Source organism: Hyla sarda, chromosome 1 (assembly GCF_029499605.1).
Source record: "Hyla sarda isolate aHylSar1 chromosome 1, aHylSar1.hap1, whole genome shotgun sequence".
Taxonomy (NCBI): domain Eukaryota; kingdom Metazoa; phylum Chordata; class Amphibia; order Anura; family Hylidae; genus Hyla; species Hyla sarda.
In genome coordinates, this window is record NC_079189.1 from 258,344,474 (window position 1) to 258,364,858 (window position 20,385).

Consider the following 20,385-nt stretch of genomic DNA (forward strand, 5'->3'; position numbering starts at 1 on the left):
TTTTCCGAATCGGAGCGGAAGGCGGCAACAGATTAAAATGTCAACTGCACCCGGGATTCCAGCCAGTCTACCATGCTGGTACTTACCAGGCTCTAAGCTGGGTATCAGTCTGCGATCTGACGAGAGCAGGCGCGTTCAGCTTAGGATGGCCGTTGACAGCTTCACACCCTGTATACTGTGCATTTAAGCATCAATAAATCCTTTTCGTAATCGGAACGGAAGGCGGCAACAGAGCAAAATGTCAACTGCACCCGGGATTCCCAGCCAGTCTCCCATGCCGGTACTTACTGGGCCCTAAGCTGGGTAGCAGTCCGCGATCTGACGAGAGCAGGCGCGTTCAGCTTAGGATGGCCATTGACAGCTTCATGCTTTTTATACTGTGCATTTAAGCATCAATAAATCCTTTTCGGAATCAGAACGGAAGGCGGCAACAGAGCATAATGTCAACTGCACCCGGGATTCCCAGCCAGTCTCCCATGCCGGTACTTACTGGGCCCTAAGCTGGGTAGCAGTCTGCGATCTGACGAGAGCAGGCGCGTTCAGCTTAGGATGGCCGTTGACAGCTTCTTGATTTTTATATTGTGCATTTAAGCATCAATATATCTTTTTCGGAATCGGAACGGAAGGCGGCAACAGAGAAAAATGTCAACTGCACCCGGGATTCCCAGCCAGTCTCCCATGCTGGTACTTACCGGGCCCTAAGCTGGGTAGCAGTCTGCGATCTGACGAGAGCAGGCGCGTTCAGCTTAGGATGGCCGTTGACAGCTTCTCGCCCTTTATACTGTGCATTTAGGCATCAATAAATCCTTTTCGGAATCGGAACGGAAGGCGACAACAGAGCACAATGTCAACGGCAGCCAGGATTCCCAGCCAGTCTCCCATGCTGGAACTTACCAGGCCCTAAGCTGGGTATCAGTCTGCGATCTTTCGAGAGCAGGCGCGTTCAGCTTAGGATGGCCGTTGACAGCTTCACACTTTGTATACTGTGCATTTAAGCATCAATAAATCCTTTTCGGAATCGGAAACGGAAGGCGACAACAGAGCAAAATGTCAACGGCAGCCGGGATTCCCAGCCAGTGTCCCATGCCGGTACTTACCGGGCCCTAAGATCTGTACCAGTCTGCGATCTGACGAGAGCAGGCGCGTTAAGCTTAGGATGGCCGTCGACAGCTTCACACCTTGTATACTGTGGATTTAAGCATCAATAAATTCTTTTCGGAATCGGAGCGGAAGGCAGCAATAGAGCAAAATGTCAACGGCAACCGGGATTCCCAGCCAGTCTCCCATGCCAGTACCTACCGGGCCCTAAGCTAGAGCAGTCTGCGATCTGACGAGAGCAGGCGCGTTCAGCTAAGAGGATGGCCATTGAAAGCTTCATGCTTTTTATACTGTGCATTTAAGCATCAATAAATCCTTTTCGGAATCGGAGCGGAAGGCGGCAACAGATTAAAATGTCAACTGCACCCGTGATTCCCAGCCAGTCTCCCATGCTGGTACTTACTGTGCCCTTAGCTGGGTAGCAGTCTGTGATCTGACGAGAGCAGGCGCGTTCAGTTTAGGATGGCCATTGACAGCTTCATGCTTTTTATACTGTGCATTTAAGCATCAATAAATCCTTTTCGGAATCGGAACGGAAGGCGGCAACAGAGCATAATGTCAACTGCACCCGGGACTCCCAGCCAGTCTCCCATGCCGGTAATTACTGGGCCCTAAGCTGGGTAGCAGTCTGCGATCTGACGAGAGCAGGCGCGTTCAGCTTAGGATGGCCGTTGACATCTTCATGCCTTGTATATTGTGGATTTAAGCATCAATAAATATTTTTATTAATCGGAGAGGAAGGCAGCAACAGAGCAAAATGTCAATGGCACCTTGAATTGCCAGCCAGTCTCCCATGCTGGTAACTGCTGGGCAGCAGTCTGCGATCTGAGGAGAGCAGGCAAGTTCAGGCTTAGGATGGCCGTTGACAGCTTCACACCCTGTGTATTGTGGATTTAAGCATCAATAAATCCTTTTACGAATCGGAGCGGAAGGCAGCAACAGATTAAAATGTCAACTGCACCCGGGATCCCCAGCCAGTCTCCCATGCTGGTACTTACCGGGCCCTAAGCTGGGTAGCAGTCTGCGATCTGACGAGAGCAGGCACGTTCAGCTTAGGATGGCCGTTGACAGCTTCTCGCGCTTTATACTGTGCATTTAAGCATCAATAAATATTTTTATTAATCGGAGAGGAAGGCAGCAACAGAGCAAAATGTCAATGGCACCTTGAATTGCCAGCCAGTCTCCCATGCTGGTAACTGCTGGGCAGCAGTCTGCGATCTGAGGAGAGCAGGCATGTTCAGGCTTAGGATGGCCGTTGACAGCTTCACACCCTGTGTATTGTGGATTTAAGCATCAATAAATCCTTTTCGGAATCGGAACGGAAGGCGGCAACAGAGCAAAATGTCAACGGCAGCCGGGATTCCCAGCCAGTGTCCCATGCCGGTACTTACCGGGCCCTAAGATCTGTACCAGTCTGCGATCTGACAAGAGCAGGCACGTTAAGCTTAGGATGGCCGTCGACAGCTTCACACCTTGTATACTGTAGATTTAAGCATCAATAAATTCTTTTCGGAATCGGAGCGAAAGGCAGCAATAGAGCAAAATGTCAACGGCACCTGGGATTCCCAGCCAGTCTCCCATGCCAGTACTTACCGGGCAGCAGTCTGCGATCTGACAAGAACAGGCACATTCAGCTTAGGATAGCCGTAGACGGCTTCACACCCTGTATACTGTGGATTTAAGCATCAATAAATCCTTTTCGGAATCGAAGCGGAAGCGGCTACAGAGCAAAATGTCAACGACACCTGGGATTCCCAGCCAGTCTCCCATGCCGGTAACTGCCGGGCAGTAGTCTGCGATCTGAGGAGAGCAGGCACGTTCAGGCTTAGGATGGCCATTGACAGCTTCACACCCTGTGTATTGTGGATTTAAGCATCAATAAATCCTTTTCCGAATCGGAGCGGAAGGCGGCAACAGATTAAAATGTCAACTGCACCTGGGATTCCCAGCCAGTCTCCCATGCTGGTACTTACCAGGCCCTAAGCTGGGTAGCAGTCTGCGATCTGACAAAAGCAGGCGCGTTCAGCTTAGGATGGCCGTTGACAGCTTCACACTTTGTATACTGTGGATTTAAGCATCAATAAACAATTTTCGGAATCGGAGCAGAAACAGAGCAAAATGGCAACTGCACCCGGGATTCCCAGCCAGTCTCCCATGCTGGTACTTACCAGGCCCGAAGCTGGGTAGCAGTCTGCGATCTGATGAGAACAGGCGCATTCAGCTTAGGATGGCCATAGACATCTTCACACCCTGTATACTGTGGATTTAAGCATCAATAAATCCTTTTCGGAATCGGAGCGTAAGGCGGCAACAGAGCAAAATGTCAACGACACCTGGGATTCCCAGCCAGTCTCCCGTGCTGGTACTTACCAGGCCCTAAGCTGGGTATCAGTCTGCGATCTGACGAGAGCAGGCGCGTTCAGCTTAGGATGGCCGTTGACAGCTTCATGCCTTTTATATTGTGGATTTAAGCATCAATAAATAATTTTCCGAATCGAAGCGGAAGGCGGCAACAGATTAAAATGTCAACTGCACCCGGGATTCCCAGCCAGTCTCCCATGCTGGTACTTACCAGGCCCTAAGCTGGGTAGCAGTCTGCGATCTGACGAGAGCAGGCGCGTTCAGCTTAGGATGGCCGTTGACAGCTTCTTGATTTTTATATTGTGCATTTAAGCATCAATATATCCTTTTCGGAATCGGAACGGAAGGCGGCAACAGAGCAAAATGTCAACTGCACCCGGGATTCCCAGCCAGTCTCCCATGCTGGTACTTACCAGGCCCGAAACTGGGTAGCAGTCTGCGATCTGACGAGAACAGGCGCATTCAGCTTAGGATGGCCGTAGACATCTTCACACCCTGTATACTGTGGATTTAAGCATCAATAAATCCTTTTCGGAATCGGAGCGTAAGGCGGCAACAGAGCAAAATGTCAACGACACCTGGGATTCCCAGCCAGTCTCCCATGCTGGTACTTACCGGGCCCTAAGCTGGGTAGCAGTCTGCGATCTGACGAGAGCAGGCACGTTCAGCTTAGGATGGCCGTTGACAGCTTCTTGCACTTTATACTGTGCATTTAAGCATCAATAAATCCTTTTCGGAATCGGAACGGAAGGCGGCAACAGAGCAAAATGTCAACGGCAGCCGGGATTCCAAGCCAGTGTCCCATGCCGGTACTTACCAGGCCCTAAGATCTGTACCAGTCTGCGATCTGACAAGAGCAGGCACGTTAAGCTTAGGATGGCCGTCGACAGCTTCACACCTTGTATACTGTGGATTTAAGCATCAATAAATTCTTTTCGGAATCGGAGCGGAACGCAGCAATAGAGCAAAATGTCAACGGCACCCGGGATTCCCAGCCAGTCTCCCATGCCAGTACTTACCGGGCCCTAGGCTGGGTAGCAGTCTGCGTTCTGACGAGAGCAGGCGCGTTCAGCTTAGGATGGCCGTTGACAGCTTCACGCCCTTTATACTGTGCATTTAAGCATCAATAAATCCTTTTCCGAATCGGAGCGGAAGGCGGCAACAGATTAAAATGTCAACTGCACCCGGGATTCCCAGCCAGGCTCCCATGCTGGTACTTACCAGGCCCTAAGCTGGGTAGCAGTCTGCAATCTGACAAGAGCAGGCGCGTTCAGCTTAGGATGGCCGTTGACAGCTTCACACTTTGTATACTGTGGATTTAAGCATCAATAAATATTTTTATTAATCGGAGAGGAAGGCGGCAACAGAGCAAAATGTCAATGGCACCTTGGATTGCCAGCCAGTCTCCCACGCCGGTATCTGCCGGGCAGCAGTCTGCGATCTGAGGAGAGCAGACACATTCAGCTTAGGATGGCCGTTGACAGCTTCACACCCTGTATATTGTGGATTTAAGCATCAATAAATCCTTTTCCGAATCGGAGCGGAAGGCGGCAACAGATTAAAATGTCAACTGCACCCGGGATTCCAGCCAGTCTACCATGCTGGTACTTACCAGGCTCTAAGCTGGGTATCAGTCTGCGATCTGACGAGAGCAGGCGCGTTCAGCTTAGGATGGCCGTTGACAGCTTCACACCCTGTATACTGTGCATTTAAGCATCAATAAATCCTTTTCGGAATCGGAACGGAAGGCGGCAACAGAGCAAAATGTCAACTGCACCCGGGATTCCCAGCCAGTCTCCCATGCCGGTACTTACTGGGCCCTAAGCTGGGTAGCAGTCCGCGATCTGACGAGAGCAGGCGCGTTCAGCTTAGGATGGCCATTGACAGCTTCATGCTTTTTATACTGTGCATTTAAGCATCAATAAATCCTTTTCGGAATCAGAACGGAAGGCGGCAACAGAGCATAATGTCAACTGCACCCGGGATTCCCAGCCAGTCTCCCATGCCGGTACTTACTGGGCCCTAAGCTGGGTAGCAGTCTGCGATCTGACGAGAGCAGGCGCGTTCAGCTTAGGATGGCCGTTGACAGCTTCTTGATTTTTATATTGTGCATTTAAGCATCAATATATCTTTTTCGGAATCGGAACGGAAGGCGGCAACAGAGCAAAATGTCAACTGCACCCGGGATTCCCAGCCAGTCTCCCATGCTGGTACTTACCGGGCCCTAAGCTGGGTAGCAGTCTGCGATCTGACGAGAGCAGGCGCGTTCAGCTTAGGATGGCCGTTGACAGCTTCTCGCCCTTTCTACTGTGCATTTAGGCATCAATAAATCCTTTTCGGAATCGGAACGGAAGGCGACAACAGAGCACAATGTCAACGGCAGCCAGGATTCCCAGCCAGTCTCCCATGCTGGAACTTACCAGGCCCTAAGCTGGGTATCAGTCTGCGATCTATCGAGAGCAGGCGCGTTCAGCTTAGGATGGCCGTTGACAGCTTCACACTTTGTATACTGTGCATTTAAGCATCAATAAATCCTTTTCGGAATCGGAAACGGAAGGCGGCAACAGAGCAAAATGTCAACGGCAGCCGGGATTCCCAGCCAGTGTCCCATGCCGGTACTTACCGGGCCCTAAGATCTGTACCAGTCTGCGATCTGACGAGAGCAGGCGCGTTAAGCTTAGGATGGCCGTCGACAGCTTCACACCTTGTATACTGTGGATTTAAGCATCAATAAATTATTTTCGGAATCGGAGCGGAAGGCAGCAATAGAGCAAAATGTCAACGGCAACCGGGATTCCCAGCCAGTCTCCCATGCCAGTACCTACCGGGCCCTAAGCTAGAGCAGTCTGCGATCTGACGAGAGCAGGCGCGTTCAGCTAAGAGGATGGCCATTGAAAGCTTCATGCTTTTTATACTGTGCATTTAAGCATCAATAAATCCTTTTCGGAATCGGAGCGGAAGGCGGCAACAGATTAAAATGTCAACTGCACCCGGGATTCCCCGCCAGTCTCCCATGCTGGTACTTACCAGGCCCTAAGCTGGGTAGCAGTCTGCGGTCTGACGAGAGCAGGCGCGTTCAGCTTAGGATTGCTGTTGACAGGTTCACACTTTGTATACTGTGGATTTAAGCATCAATAAATAATTTTCGGAATCGGAGCAGAAACAGAGCAAAATGTCAACTGCACCGGGGATTCCCAGCCAGTCTCCCATGCTGGTACTTACCGGGCCCTAAGCTGGGTAGCAGTCTGCGATCTGACGAGAGCAGGCGCGTTCTGCTTAGGATGGCCGTTGACAGCTTCACACTTTGTATATTGTGGATTTAAGCATCAATAAATATTTTTTTAATCGGAGAGGAAGGCGGCAACAGAGCAAAATGTCAATAGCACCTTGGATTGCCAGCCAGTCTCCCATGCCCGTACTTGCCGGGCAGCAGTCTGCGATCTGACAAGAACAGGCGCATTCAGCTTAGGATAGCCGTAGACGGCTTCACACCCTGTATATTGTGGATTTAAGCATCAATAAATCCTTTTCGGAATCGGAGCAAAATGTCTACAGAGCTACAGAGCAAAATGTCAACAACACCTGGGATTCCCAGCCAGTCTCCCATGCTGGTACTTACCGGGCCCTAAGCTGGGTAGCAGTCTGCGATCTGACGAGAGCAGGCGCGTTCAGCTTAGGATGGCCGTTAACAGCATCACGCCCTTTATACTGTGCATTTAAGCATCAATAATTCCTTTTCCGAATCGGAGCGGAAGGCGGCAACAGATTAAAATGTCAACTGCACCCGGGATTCCCAGCCAGTCTCCCATGCTGGTACTTTCCAGGCCCTAAGCTGGGTAGCAGTCTGCGATCTGACGAGAGCAGGCGCGTTCAGCTTAGGATGGCCGTTGACAGCTTCACACTTTGTATACTGTGCATTTAAGCATCAATAAATAATTTTCGGAATCGGAGCAGAAACAGAGCAAAATGTCAACTGCACCCGGGATTCCCAGCCAGTCTCCCTTGCTGGTACTTACCAGGCCCGAAGCTGGGTAGCAGTCTGCGATCTGACGAGAACAGGCGCGTTCAGCTTAGGATGGCCGTTGACAGCTTCTCGCCCTTTATACTGTGCATTTAGGCATCAATAAATCCTTTTCGGAATTGGAACGGAAGGCGGCAACAGAGCAAAATGTCAACGGCAGCCGGGATTCCCAGCCAGTGTCCCATGCCGGTACTTACCGGGCCCTAAGATCTGTACCAGTCTGCGATCTGACGAGAGCAGGCGCGTTAAGCTTAGGATGGCCGTCGACAGCTTCACACCTTGTATACTGTGGATTTAAGCATCAATAAATTCTTTTCGGAATCGGAGCGGAAGGCAGCAATAGAGCAAAATATCAACGGCACCCGGGATTCCCAGCCAGTCTCCCATGCCAGTACTTACAGGGCCCTAAGCTGGGTAGCAGTCTGCGATCTGACGAGAGCAGGCGCGTTCAGCTTAGGATGGCCGTTGACATCTTCACGCCTTGTATACTGTGGATTTAAGCATCAATAAATATTTTTTTTAATCGGAGAGGAAGGCGGCAACAGATCAAAATGTCAATAGCACCTTGGATTGCCAGCCAGTCTCCCATGCCCGTACTTGCCGGGCAGCAGTCTGCGATCTGACAAGAACAGGCGCATTCAGCTTAGGATAGCCGTAGACGGCTTCACACCCTGTATATTGTGGATTTAAGCATCAATAAATCCTTTTCGGAATCGGAGCAAAATGTCTACAGAGCTACAGAGCAAAATGTCAACAACACCTGGGATTCCCAGCCAGTCTCCCATGCTGGTTCTTACCGGGCCCGAAGCTGGGTAGCAGTCTGCGATCTGACGAGAGCATGCGCGTTCAGCTTAGGATGGCCGTTAACAGCTTCATGCCCTTTATACTGTGCATTTAAGCATCAATAAATCCTTTTCCGAATCGGAGCGGAAGGCGGCAACAGATTAAAATGTCAGCTGCACCCGGGATTCCCAGCCAGTCTCCCATGCTGGTACTTACCAGGCCCTAAGATGGGTAGCAGTCTGCGATCTGACGAGAGCAGGAGCGTTCAGCTTAGGATGGCCGTTGACAGCTTCACACTTTGTATACTGTGCATTTAAGCATCAATAAATCCTTTTCGGAATCGGAACGCAAGGCGGCAACAGAGCAAAATGTCAACGGCAGCCGGGATTCCCAGCCAGTGTCCCATGCCGGTACTTACCGGGCCCTAAGATCTGTACCAGTCTGCGATCTGACGAGAGCAGGCGCGTTAAGCTTAGGATGGCCGTCGACAGCTTCACACCTTGTATACTGTGGATTTAAGCATCAATAAAATCTTTTCGGAATCGGAGCGGAAGGCAGCAATAGAGCTAAATGTCATTCGGGATTACCAGCCAGTCTCCCATGCTAGTACTTACCGGGCCCTAAGCTGGGTAGCAGTCTGCGATCTGACGAGAGCAGGCGCGTTCAGCTTAGGATGGCCATTGACAGCTTCATGTTTTTTATACTGTTCATTTAAGCATCAATAAATCCTTTTCGGAATCGGAGCGGAAGGCGGCAACAGAGCAAAATGTCAACTGCACCCGGGATTCCCAGCCAGTCTCCCATGCCGGTACTTACTGGGCCCTAAGCTGGGTAGCAGTCTGCGATCTGACGAGAGCAGGCGCGTTCAGCTTAGGATGGCCGTTGACATCTTCACGCCTTGTATATTGTGGATTTAAGCATCAATAAATATTTTTTTAATCGGAGAGGAAGGCGCAACAGAGCAAAATGTCAATGGCACCTTGGATTGCCAGCCAGTCTCCCATGCCGGTAACTGCCGGGCAGCAGTCTGCGATCTGAGAAGAGCAGGCACGTTCAGGCTTAGGATGGCCGTTGACAGCTTCACACCCTGTATATTGTGGATTTAAGCATCAATAAATCCTTTTCCGAATCGGAGCGGAAGGCGGCAACAGATTAAAATGTCAACTGCACCCGGGATTCCCCGCCAGTCTCCCATGCTGGTACTTACCAGGCCCTAAGCTGGGTAGCAGTCTGCAATCTGACGAGAGCAGGCGCGTTCAGCTTAGGATTGCTGTTGACAGGTTCACACTTTGTATACTGTGGATTTAAGCATCAATAAATAATTTTCGAAGTCGGAGCAGAAACATAGCAAAATGTCAACTGCACCGGGGATTCCCAGCCAGTCTCCCATGCTGGTACTTACCATGCCCGAAGCTGGGTAGCAGTCTGCGATCTGACGAGAACAGGCGCATTCAGCTTAGGATGGCTGTAGACATCTTCACACCCTGTATACTGTGGATTTAAGCATCAATAAATCCTTTTCGGAATCGGAGCGTAAGGCGGCAACAGAGCAAAATGTCAACGAGACCTGGGATTCCCAGCCAGTCTCCCATGCTGGTACTTACCGGGCCCTAAGCTGGGTAGCAGTCTGCGATCTGACGAGAGCAGGCGCGTTCTGCTTAGGATGGCCGTTGACAGCTTCACACTTTGTATATTGTGGATTTAAGCATCAATAAATATTTTTATAATCGGAGAGGAAGGCGGCAACAGAGCAAAATGTCAATGGCACCTTGGATTGCCAGCCAGTCTCCCATGCCGGTACTTACCGGGCCCTAAGATCTGTACCAGTCTGCGATCTGACGAGAGCAGGCGCGTTAAGCTTAGGATGGCCGTCGACAGCTTCACACCTTGTATACTGTGGATTTAAGCATCAATAAATTCTTTTCGGAATCGGAGCGGAAGGCAGCAATAGAGCAAAATATCAACGGCACCCAGGATTCCCAGCCAGTCTCCCATGCCAGTACTTACCGGGCCCTAAGCTGGGTAGCAGTCTGCGATCTGACGAGAGCAGGCGCGTTCAGCTTAGGATGGCTGTTGACATCTTCACGCCTTGTATACTGTGGATTTAAGCATCAATAAATATTTTTTTTAATCGGAGAGGAAGGCGGCAACAGATCAAAATGTCAATAGCACCTTGGATTGCCAGCCTGTCTCCCATGCCCGTACTTGCCGGGCAGCAGTCTGCGATCTGACAAGAACAGGCGCATTCAGCTTTGGATAGCCGTAGACGGCTTCACACCCTGTATATTGTGGATTTAAGCATCAATAAATCCTTTTCGGAATCGGAGCAAAATGTCTACAGAGCTACAGAGCAAAATGTCAACAACACCTGAGATTCCCAGCCAGTCTCCCATGCTGGTACTTACCGGGCCCTAAGCTGGGTAGCAGTCTGCGATCTGACGAGAGCAGGCGCGTTCAGCTTAGGATGGCCGTTGACAGCTTCACACTTTGTATACTGTGCATTTAAGCATCAATTAATACTTTTCGGAATCGGAACCGGAACGGAAGGCGGCAACAGAGCAAAATGTCAACGGCAGCCGGGATTCCCAGCCAGTGTCCCATGCCGGTACTTACCGGGCCCTAAGATGTGTACCAGTCTGCGATCTGACGAGAGCAGGCGCGTTAAGCTTAGGATGGCCGTCGACAGCTTCACACCTTGTATACTGTGGATTTAAGCATCAATAAATTATTTTCGGAATCGGAGCGGAAGGCGGCAACAGAGCAAAATGTCAACTGCACCCGGGATTCCCAGCCAGTCTCCCATGCCGGTACTTACTGGGCCCTAAGCTGGGTAGCAGTCTGCGATCTGACGAGAGCAGGCGCGTTCAGCTTAGGATGGCCGTTGACATTTTCACGCCTTGTATATTGTGGATTTAAGCATCAAAAATATTTTTTTAATCGGAGAGGAAAGCGGCAACAGAGCAAAATGTCAATGGCACCTTGGATTGCCAGCCAGTCTCCCATGCCGGTAACTGCCGGGCAGCAGTCTGCGATCTGAGGAGAGCAGGCACGTTCAGGCTTAGGATGGCTGTTGACAGCTTCACACCCTGTATATTGTGGATTTAAGCATCAATAAATCCTTTTCCGAATCGGAGAGGAAGGCGGCAACAGATTAAAATGTCAACTGCACCCGGGATTCCCAGCCAGGCTCCCATGCTGGTACTTACCAGGCTCTAAGCTGGGTAGCAGTCTGCGATCTGACGAAAGCAGGCCCGTTCAGCTTAGGATGGCCGTTGACAGCTTCACACTTTGTATACTGTGGATTTAAGCATCAATAAATAATTTTCGGAATCGGAGCAGAAACAGAGCAAAATGTCAACTGCACCCGGGATTCCCAGCCAGTCTCCCATGCTGGTACTTACCAGGCCCGAAGCTGGGTAGCAGTCTGCAATCTGACGAGAACAGGCGCATTCAGCTTAGGATGGCCGTAGACATCTTCACACCCTGTATACTGTGGATTTAAGCATCAATAAATCCTTTTCGGAATCGGAGCGTAAGGCGGCAACAGAGCAAAATGTCAACGACACCTGGGATTCCCAGCCAGTCTCCCATGCTGGTACTTACCGGGCCCTAAGCTGGGTAGCAGTCTGCGATCTGACGAGAGCAGGCGCGTTCAGCTTAGGATGGCTGTTGACAGCTTCATGCCCTTTATACTGTGCATTTAAGCATCAATAAATCCTTTTCCGAGTCGGAGCGGAAGGCGGCAACAGATTAAAATGTCAACTGAATCCGGGATTCCCAGCCAGTCTCCCATGCTGGTACTTACCAGGCCCTAAGCTGGGTAGCAGTCTGCGATCTGACGAGAGCAGGCGCGTTCAGCTTAGGATGGCCGTTGACAGCTTCAAGCCTTGTATATTGTGGATTTAAGCATCAATAAATATTTTTATTAATCGGAGAGGAAGGCGGCAACAGAGCAAAATGTCAATGGCACCTTGGATTGCCAGCCAGTCTCCCATGCCGGTAACTGCCGGGCAGCAGTCTGCGATCTGACGAGAGCAGGCACGTTCAAGCTTAGGATGGCCGTTGACAGCTTCACAGCCTGTATATTGTGGATTTAAGCATCAATAAATCCTTTTCCGAATCGGAGCGGAAGGCGGCAACAGATTAAAATGTCAACTGCACCCGGGATTCCCAGCCAGTCTCCCATGCTGGTACTTACCAGGCCCTAAGCTGGGTAGCAGTCTGCGATCTGATGAGAGCAGGCGCGTTCAGCTTAGGATGGCCATTGACAGCTTCACACTTTGTATACTGTGGATTTAAGCATCAATAAAAAAAATTCGGAATCGGAGCAGAAACAGAGCAAAATGTCAACTGCACCCGGTAAACCCCGCCAGTTTCCTATGCTGGTATTTACCAGGCCCAAAGCTGGGTAGCAGTCTGCGAGCTGACGAGAACAGGCGCATTCAGCTTAGGATGGCCGTAGACATCTTCACACCCTGTATACTGTGGATTTAAGCATCAATAAATCCTTTTCGGAATCGGAGCGGAAGGCGGCAACAGAGCAAAATGTCAACAACACCTGGGATTCCCAGCCAGTCTCCCATGCTGGTACTTACCGGGCCCTAAGCTGGGTAGCAGTCTGCGATTTGTCGAGAGCAGGCGCGTTCAGCTTAGGATGGCCGTTGACAGCTTCTCGCCCTTTATACTGTGCATTTAGGCATCAATAAATCCTTTTCGGAATTGGAATGGAAGGCGGCAACAGAGCAAAATGTCAACGGCAGCCGGGATTCCCAGCCAGTGTCCCATGCCGGTACTTACCGGGCCCTAAGATCTGTACCAGTCTGCGATCTGACGAGAGCAGGCGCGTTAAGCTTAGGATGGCCGTCGACAGCTTCACACCTTGTATACTGTGGATTTAAGCATCAATAAATCCTTTTCGGAATCGGAGCGGAAGGCGGCAACAGAGCAAAATGTCAACTGCACCCGGGATTCCCAGCCAGTCTCCCATGCCGGTACTTACTGGGCCCTAAGCTGGGTAGCAGTCTGCGATCTGACGAGAGCAGGCGCGTTCAGCTTAGGATGGCCGTTGACATCTTCACGCCTTGTATATTGTGGATTTAAGCATCAATAAATATTTTTTTAATCGGAGAGGAAGGCGGCAACAGAGCAAAATGTCAATGGCACCTTGGATTGCCAGCCAGTCTCCCATGCCGGTAACTGCCGGGCAGCAGTCTGCGATCTGAGGAGAGCAGGCACGTTCAGGCTTAGGATGGCCGTTGACAGCTTCACACCCTGTATATTGTGGATTTAAGCATCAATAAATCCTTTTCCGAATCGGAGCGGAAGGCGGCAACAGATTAAAATGTCAACTGCACCCGGGATTCCCCACCAGTCTTCCATGCTGGTACTTACCAGGCCCTAAGCTGGGTAGCAGTCTGCGATCTGACGAGAACAGGCGCGTTCAGCTTAGGATTGCTGTTGACAGGTTCACACTTTGTATACTGTGGATTTAAGCATCAATAAATAATTTTCGGAATCGGAGCAGAAACAGAGCAAAATGTCAACTGCACCGGGGATTCCCAGCCAGTCTCCCATGCTGGTACTTACCATGCCCGAAGCTGGGTAGCAGTCTGCGATCTGACGAGAACAGGCGCATTCAGCTTAGGATGGCTGTAGACATCTTCACACCCTGTATACTGTGGATTTAAGCATCAATAAATCCTTTTCGGAATCGGAGCGTAAGGCGGCAACAGAGCAAAATGTCAACGACACCTGGGATTCCCAGCCAGTCTCCCATGCTGGTACTTACCGGGCCCTAAGCTGGGTAGCAGTCTGCGATCTGACGAGAGCAGGCGCGTTCTGCTTAGGATGGCCGTTGACATCTTCACACTTTGTATATTGTGGATTTAAGCATCAATAAATATTTTTTTAATCGGAGAGGAAGGCGGCAACAGAGCAAAATGTCAATGGCACCTTGGATTGCCAGCCAGTCTCCCATGCCGGTAACTGCCGGGCAGCAGTCTGCGATCTGAGGAGAGCAGGCACGTTCAGGCTTAGGATGGCCGTTGACAGCTTCACACCATGTATATTGTGGATTTAAGCATCAATAAATCCTTTTCCGAATCGGAGCGGAAGGCGGCAACAGATTAAAATGTCAACTGCACCCTGGATTCCCAGCCAGTCTCCCATGCTGGTACTTACCAGGCCCTAAGCTGGGTAGCAGTCTGCGATCTGACGAGAGCAGGCACGTTCAGCTTAGGATGGCCGTTGACAGCTTCACACTTTGTATACTGTGGATTTAAGCATCAATAAAAAAAATTTCGGAATCGGAGCAGAAACAGAGCAAAATGTCAACTGCACCCGGGATTCCCAGCCAGTCTCCCATGCTGGTACTTACCAGGCCCGAAGCTGGGTAGCAGTCTGCGATCTGACGAGAGCAGGCGCGTTCAGCTTAGGATGGCCATTGACAGCTTCATGCTTTTTATACTGTGCATTTAAGCATCAATAAATCCTTTTCGGAATTGGAACGGAAGGCGGCAACAGAGCAAAATGTCAACGGCAGCCGGGATTCCCACCCAGTGTCCCATGCCGGTACTTACCGGGCCCTAAGATCTGTACCAGTCTGCGATCTGACGAGAGCAGGCGCGTTAAGCTTAGGATGGCCGTCGACAGCTTCACACCTTGTATACTGTGGATTTAAGCATCAATAAATTATTTTCGGAATCGGAGCGGAAGGCAGCAATAGAGCAAAATAGCAAAATATCAAAATATCAACGGCACCCGGGATTCCCAGCCAGTCTCCCATGCCAGTACTTACCGGGCCCTAAGCTGGGTAGCAGTCTGCGATCTGACGAGAGCAGGCGCGTTCAGCTTAGGATGGCCGTTGACATCTTAACGCCTTGTATACTGTGGATTTAAGCATCAATAAATATTTTTTTTTAATCGGAGAGGAAGGCGGCAACAGATCAAAATGTCAATAGCACCTTGGATTGCCAGCCAGTCTCCCATGCCCGTACTTGCCGGGCAGCAGTCTGCGATCTGACAAGAACAGGCGCATTCAGCTTAGGATAGCCGTAGACGGCTTCACACCCTGTATATTGTGGATTTAAGCATCAATAAATCCTTTTCGGAATCGGAGCAAAATGTCTACAGAGCTACAGAGCAAAATGTCAACAACACCTGGGATTCCCAGCCAGTCTCCCATGCTGGTACTTACCGGGCCCTAAGCTGGGTAGCAGTCTGCGATCTGACGAGAGCAGGCGCGTTCAGCTTAGGATGGCCGTTAACAGCATCACGCCCTTTATACTGTGCATTTAAGCATCAATAATTCCTTTTCCGAATCGGAGCGGAAGGCGGCAACAGATTAAAATGTCAACTGCACCCGGGATTCCCAGCCAGTCTCCCATGCTGGTACTTTCCAGGCCCTAAGCTGGGTAGCAGTCTGCGATCTGACGAGAGCAGGCGCGTTCAGCTTAGGATGGCCGTTGACAGCTTCACACTTTGTATACTGTGCATTTAAGCATCAATAAATAATTTTCGGAATCGGAGCAGAAACAGAGCAAAATGTCAACTGCACCCGGGATTCCCAGCCAGTCTCCCTTGCTGGTACTTACCAGGCCCGAAGCTGGGTAGCAGTCTGCGATCTGACGAGAACAGGCGCGTTCAGCTTAGGATGGCCGTTGACAGCTTCTTGCCCTTTATACTGTGCATTTAGGCATCAATAAATCCTTTTCGAAATTGGAACGGAAGGCGGCAACAGAGCAAAATGTCAACGGAAGCCGGGATTCCCAGCCAGTGTCCCATGCCGGTACTTACCGGGCCCTAAGATCTGTACCAGTCTGCGATCTGACGAGAGCAGGCGCGTTAAGCTTAGGATGGCCGTCGACAGCTTCACACCTTGTATACTGTGGATTTAAGCATCAATAAATTCTTTTCGGAATCGGAGCGGAAGGCAGCAATAGAGCAAAATATCAACGGCACCCGGGATTCCCAGCCAGTCTCCCATGCCAGTACTTACCGGGCCCTAAGCTGGGTAGCAGTCTGCGATCTGACGAGAGCAGGCGCGTTCAGCTTAGGATGGCCGTTGACATCTTCACGCCTTGTATACTGTGGATTTAAGCATCAATAAATATTTTTTTTAATCGGAGAGGAAGGCGGCAACAGATCAAAATGTCAATAGCACCTTGGATTGCCAGCCAGTCTCCCATGCCCGTACTTGCCGGGCAGCAGTCTGCGATCTGACAAGAACAGGCGCATTCAGCTTAGGATAGCCGTAGACGGCTTCACACCCTGTATATTGTGGATTTAAGCATCAATAAATCCTTTTCGGAATCGGAGCAAAATGTCTACAGAGCTACAGAGCAAAATGTCAACAACACCTGGGATTCCCAGCCAGTCTCCCATGCTGGTTCTTACCGGGCCCGAAGCTGGGTAGCAGTCAGCAATCTGACGAGAGCATGCGCGTTCAGCTTAGGATGGCCGTTGACAGCTTCACACTTTGTATACTGTGCATTTAAGCATCAATAAATCCTTTTCGGAATCGGAACGGAAGGCGGCAACAGAGCAAAATGTCAACGGCAGCCGGGATTCCCAGCCAGTGTCCCATGCCGGTACTTACCGGGCCCTAAGATCTGTACCAGTCTGCGATCTGACGAGAGCAGGCGCGTTAAGCTTAGGATTGCCGTCGACAGCTTCACACCTTGTATACTGTGGATTTAAGCATCAATAAAATCTTTTCGGAATCGGAGCGGAAGGCAGCAATAGAGCTAAATGTCATTCGGGATTACCAGCCAGTCTCCCATGCTAGTACTTACCGGGCCCTAAGCTGGGTAGCAGTCTGCGATCTGACGAGAGCAGGCGCGTTCAGTTTAGGATGGCCATTGACAGCTTCATGTTTTTTATACTGTTCATTTAAGCATCAATAAATCCTTTTCGGAATCGGAGCGGAAGGCGGCAACAGAGCAAAATGTCAACTGCACCCGGGATTCCCAGCCAGTCTCCCATGCCGGTACTTACTGGGCCCTAAGCTGAGTAGCAGTCTGCGATCTGACGAGAGCAGGCGCGTTCAGCTTAGGATGGCCGTTGACATCTTCACGCCTTGTATATTGTGGATTTAAGCATCAATAAATATTTTTTTAATCGGAGAGGAAGGCGGCAACAGAGCAAAATGTCAATGGCACCTTGGATTGCCAGCCAGTCTCCCATGCCGGTAACTGCCGGGCAGCAGTCTGCGATCTGAGGAGAGCAGGCACGTTCAGGCTTAGGATGGCCGTTGACAGCTTCACACCCTGTATATTGTGGATTTAAGCATCAATAAATCCTTTTCCGAATCGGAGCGGAAGGCGGCAACAGATTAAAATGTCAACTGCACCCGGGATTCCCCGCCAGTCTCCCATGCTGGTACTTACCAGGCCCTAAGCTGGGTAGCAGTCTGCGATCTGACGAGAGCAGGCGCGTTCAGCTTAGGATTGCTGTTGACAGGTTCACACTTTGTATACTGTGGATTTAAGCATCAATAAATAATTTTCGGAATCGGAGCAAAATGTCAACTGCACCGGGGATTCCCAGCCAGTCTCCCATGCTGGTACTTACCAGGCCCTAAGCTGGGTAGCAGTCTGCGATCTGACGAGAGCAGGCACGTTCAGCTTAGGATGGCCGTTGACAGCTTCACACTTTGTATACTGTGGATTTAAGCATCAATAAAAAAAATTCGGAATCGGAGCAGAAACAGAGCAAAATGTCAACTGCACCCGGGATTCCCAGCCAGTCTCCCATGCTGGTACTTACCAGGCCCGAAGCTGGGTAGCAGTCTGCGATCTGACGAGAGCAGGCGCGTTCAGCTTAGGATGGCCATTGACAGCTTCATGCTTTTTATACTGTGCATTTAAGCATCAATAAATCCTTTTCGGAATTGGAACGGAAGGCGGCAACAGAGCAAAATGTCAACGGCAGCCGGGATTCCCACCCAGTGTCCCATGCCGGTACTTACCGGGCCCTAAGATCTGTACCAGTCTGCGATCTGACGAGAGCAGGCGCGTTAAGCTTAGGATGGCCGTCGACAGCTTCACACCTTGTATACTGTGGATTTAAGCATCAATAAATTATTTTCGGAATCGGAGCGGAAGGCAGCAATAGAGCAAAATAGCAAAATATCAACGGCACCCGGGATTCCCAGCCAGTCTCCCATGCCAGTACTTACCGGGCCCTAAGCTGGGTAGCAGTCTGCGATCTGACGAGAGCAGGCGCGTTCAGCTTAGGATGGCCGTTGACATCTTAACGCCTTGTATACTGTGGATTTAAGCATCAATAAATATTTTTTTTAATCGGAGAGGAAGGCGGCAACAGATCAAAATGTCAATAGCACCTTGGATTGCCAGCCAGTCTCCCATGCCCGTACTTGCCGGGCAGCAGTCTGCGATCTGACAAGAACAGGTGCATTCAGCTTAGGATAGCCGTAGACGGCTTCACACCCTGTATATTGTGGATTTAAGCATCAATAAATCCTTTTCGGAATCGGAGCAAAATGTCTACAGAGCTACAGAGCAAAATGCCAACAACACCTGGGATTCCCAGCCAGTCTCCCATGCTGGTACTTACCGGGCCCTAAGCTGGGTAGCAGTCTGCGATCTGACAAGAGCAGGCGCGTTCAGCTTAGGATGGCCGTTAACAGCATCACGCCCTTTATACTGTGCATTTAAGCATCAATAATTCCTTTTCCGAATCGGAGCGGAAGGCGGCAACAGATTAAAATGTCAACTGCACCCGGGATTCCCAGCCAGTCTCCCATGCTGGTACTTACAAGGCTCTAAGCTGGGAAGCAGTCTGCGATCTGACGAAAGCAGGCGCGTTCAGCTTAGGATGGCCGTTGACAGCTTCACACTTTGTATACTGCGGATTTAAGCATCAATAAATAATTTTCGGAATCGGAGCAGAAACACAGCAAAATGTCAACTGCACCCGGGATTCCCAGCCAGTCTCCCATGCTGGTACTTACCAGGCCCGAAGCTGGGTAGCAGTCTGCGATCTGACAAGAACAGTCGCATTCAGCTTAGGATGGCCGTAGACATCTTCACTCCCTGTATACTGTGGATTTAAGCATCAATAAATCCTTTTCGGAATCGGAGCGTAAGGCGGCAACAGAGCAAAATGTCAACGACACCTGGGATTCCCAGCCAGTCTCCCATGCTGGTACTTACCGGGCCCTAAGCTGGGTAGCAGTCTGCGATCTGACGAGAGCAGGCGCGTTCAGCTTAGGATGGCCGTTGACAGCTTCACGCCCTTTATACTGTGCATTTAAGCATCAATAAATCCTTTTCCGAATCGGAGCGGAAGGCGGCAACAGATTAAAATGTCAACTGCACCCGGGATTCCCAGCCAGTCTCCCATGCTGGTACTTACCAGGCCCTAAGCTGGGTAGCAGTCTGCGATCTGATGAGAGCAGGCACGTTCAGCTTAGGATGGACGTTGACAGCTTCACGCCTTGTATATTGTGGATTTAAGCATCAATAAATATTTTTATTAATCGGAGAGGAAGGCGGCAACAGAGCAAAATGTCAATGGCACCTTGGATTGCCAGCCAGTCTCCCATGCCGGTAACTGCCGGGCAGCAGTCTGCGATCTGAGGAGAGCAGGCACGTTCAGGCTTCGGATGGCCGTTGACAGCTTCACACCCTGTATATTGTGGATTTAAGCATCAATAAATCCTTTTCCGAATCGGAGCGGAAGGCGGCAACAGATTAAAATGTCAACTGTACCCGGGATTCCCAGCTATTCTCCCATGCTGGTACTTACCAGGACCTAAGCTGGGTAGCAGTCTGCGATCTGACGAGAGCAGGCGCGTTCAGCTTAGGATGGCCGTTGACAGCTTCACACTTTGTATACTGTGGATTTAAGCATCAATAAATAATTTTCGGAATCGGTGCAGAAACAGAGCAAAATGTCAACTGCACCCGGGATTCCCAGCCAGTCTCCCTTGCTGGTACTTACCAGGCCCGAAGCGGGGTAGCAGTCTGCGATCTGACGAGAACAGGCGCGTTCAGCTTAGGATGGCCGTTGACAGCTTCTCGCCCTTTATACTGTGCATTTAGGCATCAATAAATCCTTTTCGGAATTGGAACGGAAGGCGGCAACAGAGCAAAATGTCG

At 50.5% G+C, this 20,385-nt stretch overlaps 16 pseudogenes; all 16 read right to left on the reverse strand.

Annotated features, from left to right (window-relative positions):
* Positions 1 to 643: 643 nt before the first annotated feature.
* LOC130352620 (5S ribosomal RNA) lies at positions 644 to 763 on the reverse strand (annotated as a pseudogene).
* A 2,858-nt stretch (positions 764 to 3,621) lies between these two features.
* Positions 3,622 to 3,741, reverse strand: LOC130350548 (5S ribosomal RNA; annotated as a pseudogene).
* A 284-nt stretch (positions 3,742 to 4,025) lies between these two features.
* Positions 4,026 to 4,145, reverse strand: LOC130330287 (5S ribosomal RNA; annotated as a pseudogene).
* A 284-nt stretch (positions 4,146 to 4,429) lies between these two features.
* Positions 4,430 to 4,549, reverse strand: LOC130322026 (5S ribosomal RNA; annotated as a pseudogene).
* A 1,079-nt stretch (positions 4,550 to 5,628) lies between these two features.
* Positions 5,629 to 5,748, reverse strand: LOC130352621 (5S ribosomal RNA; annotated as a pseudogene).
* A 1,281-nt stretch (positions 5,749 to 7,029) lies between these two features.
* LOC130334127 (5S ribosomal RNA) lies at positions 7,030 to 7,149 on the reverse strand (annotated as a pseudogene).
* An 82-nt stretch (positions 7,150 to 7,231) lies between these two features.
* On the reverse strand, positions 7,232 to 7,351 carry LOC130352342 (5S ribosomal RNA; annotated as a pseudogene).
* Positions 7,352 to 10,619: 3,268 nt separating this feature from the next.
* On the reverse strand, positions 10,620 to 10,739 carry LOC130334449 (5S ribosomal RNA; annotated as a pseudogene).
* A 1,673-nt stretch (positions 10,740 to 12,412) lies between these two features.
* On the reverse strand, positions 12,413 to 12,532 carry LOC130352188 (5S ribosomal RNA; annotated as a pseudogene).
* Positions 12,533 to 14,002: 1,470 nt separating this feature from the next.
* On the reverse strand, positions 14,003 to 14,122 carry LOC130352518 (5S ribosomal RNA; annotated as a pseudogene).
* An 888-nt stretch (positions 14,123 to 15,010) lies between these two features.
* LOC130317996 (5S ribosomal RNA) lies at positions 15,011 to 15,130 on the reverse strand (annotated as a pseudogene).
* A 279-nt stretch (positions 15,131 to 15,409) lies between these two features.
* Positions 15,410 to 15,529, reverse strand: LOC130334138 (5S ribosomal RNA; annotated as a pseudogene).
* Positions 15,530 to 15,611: 82 nt separating this feature from the next.
* LOC130352344 (5S ribosomal RNA) lies at positions 15,612 to 15,731 on the reverse strand (annotated as a pseudogene).
* Positions 15,732 to 16,210: 479 nt separating this feature from the next.
* On the reverse strand, positions 16,211 to 16,330 carry LOC130318007 (5S ribosomal RNA; annotated as a pseudogene).
* Positions 16,331 to 18,391: 2,061 nt separating this feature from the next.
* Positions 18,392 to 18,511, reverse strand: LOC130318018 (5S ribosomal RNA; annotated as a pseudogene).
* Positions 18,512 to 19,388: 877 nt separating this feature from the next.
* On the reverse strand, positions 19,389 to 19,508 carry LOC130313902 (5S ribosomal RNA; annotated as a pseudogene).
* Positions 19,509 to 20,385: the final 877 nt, after the last annotated feature.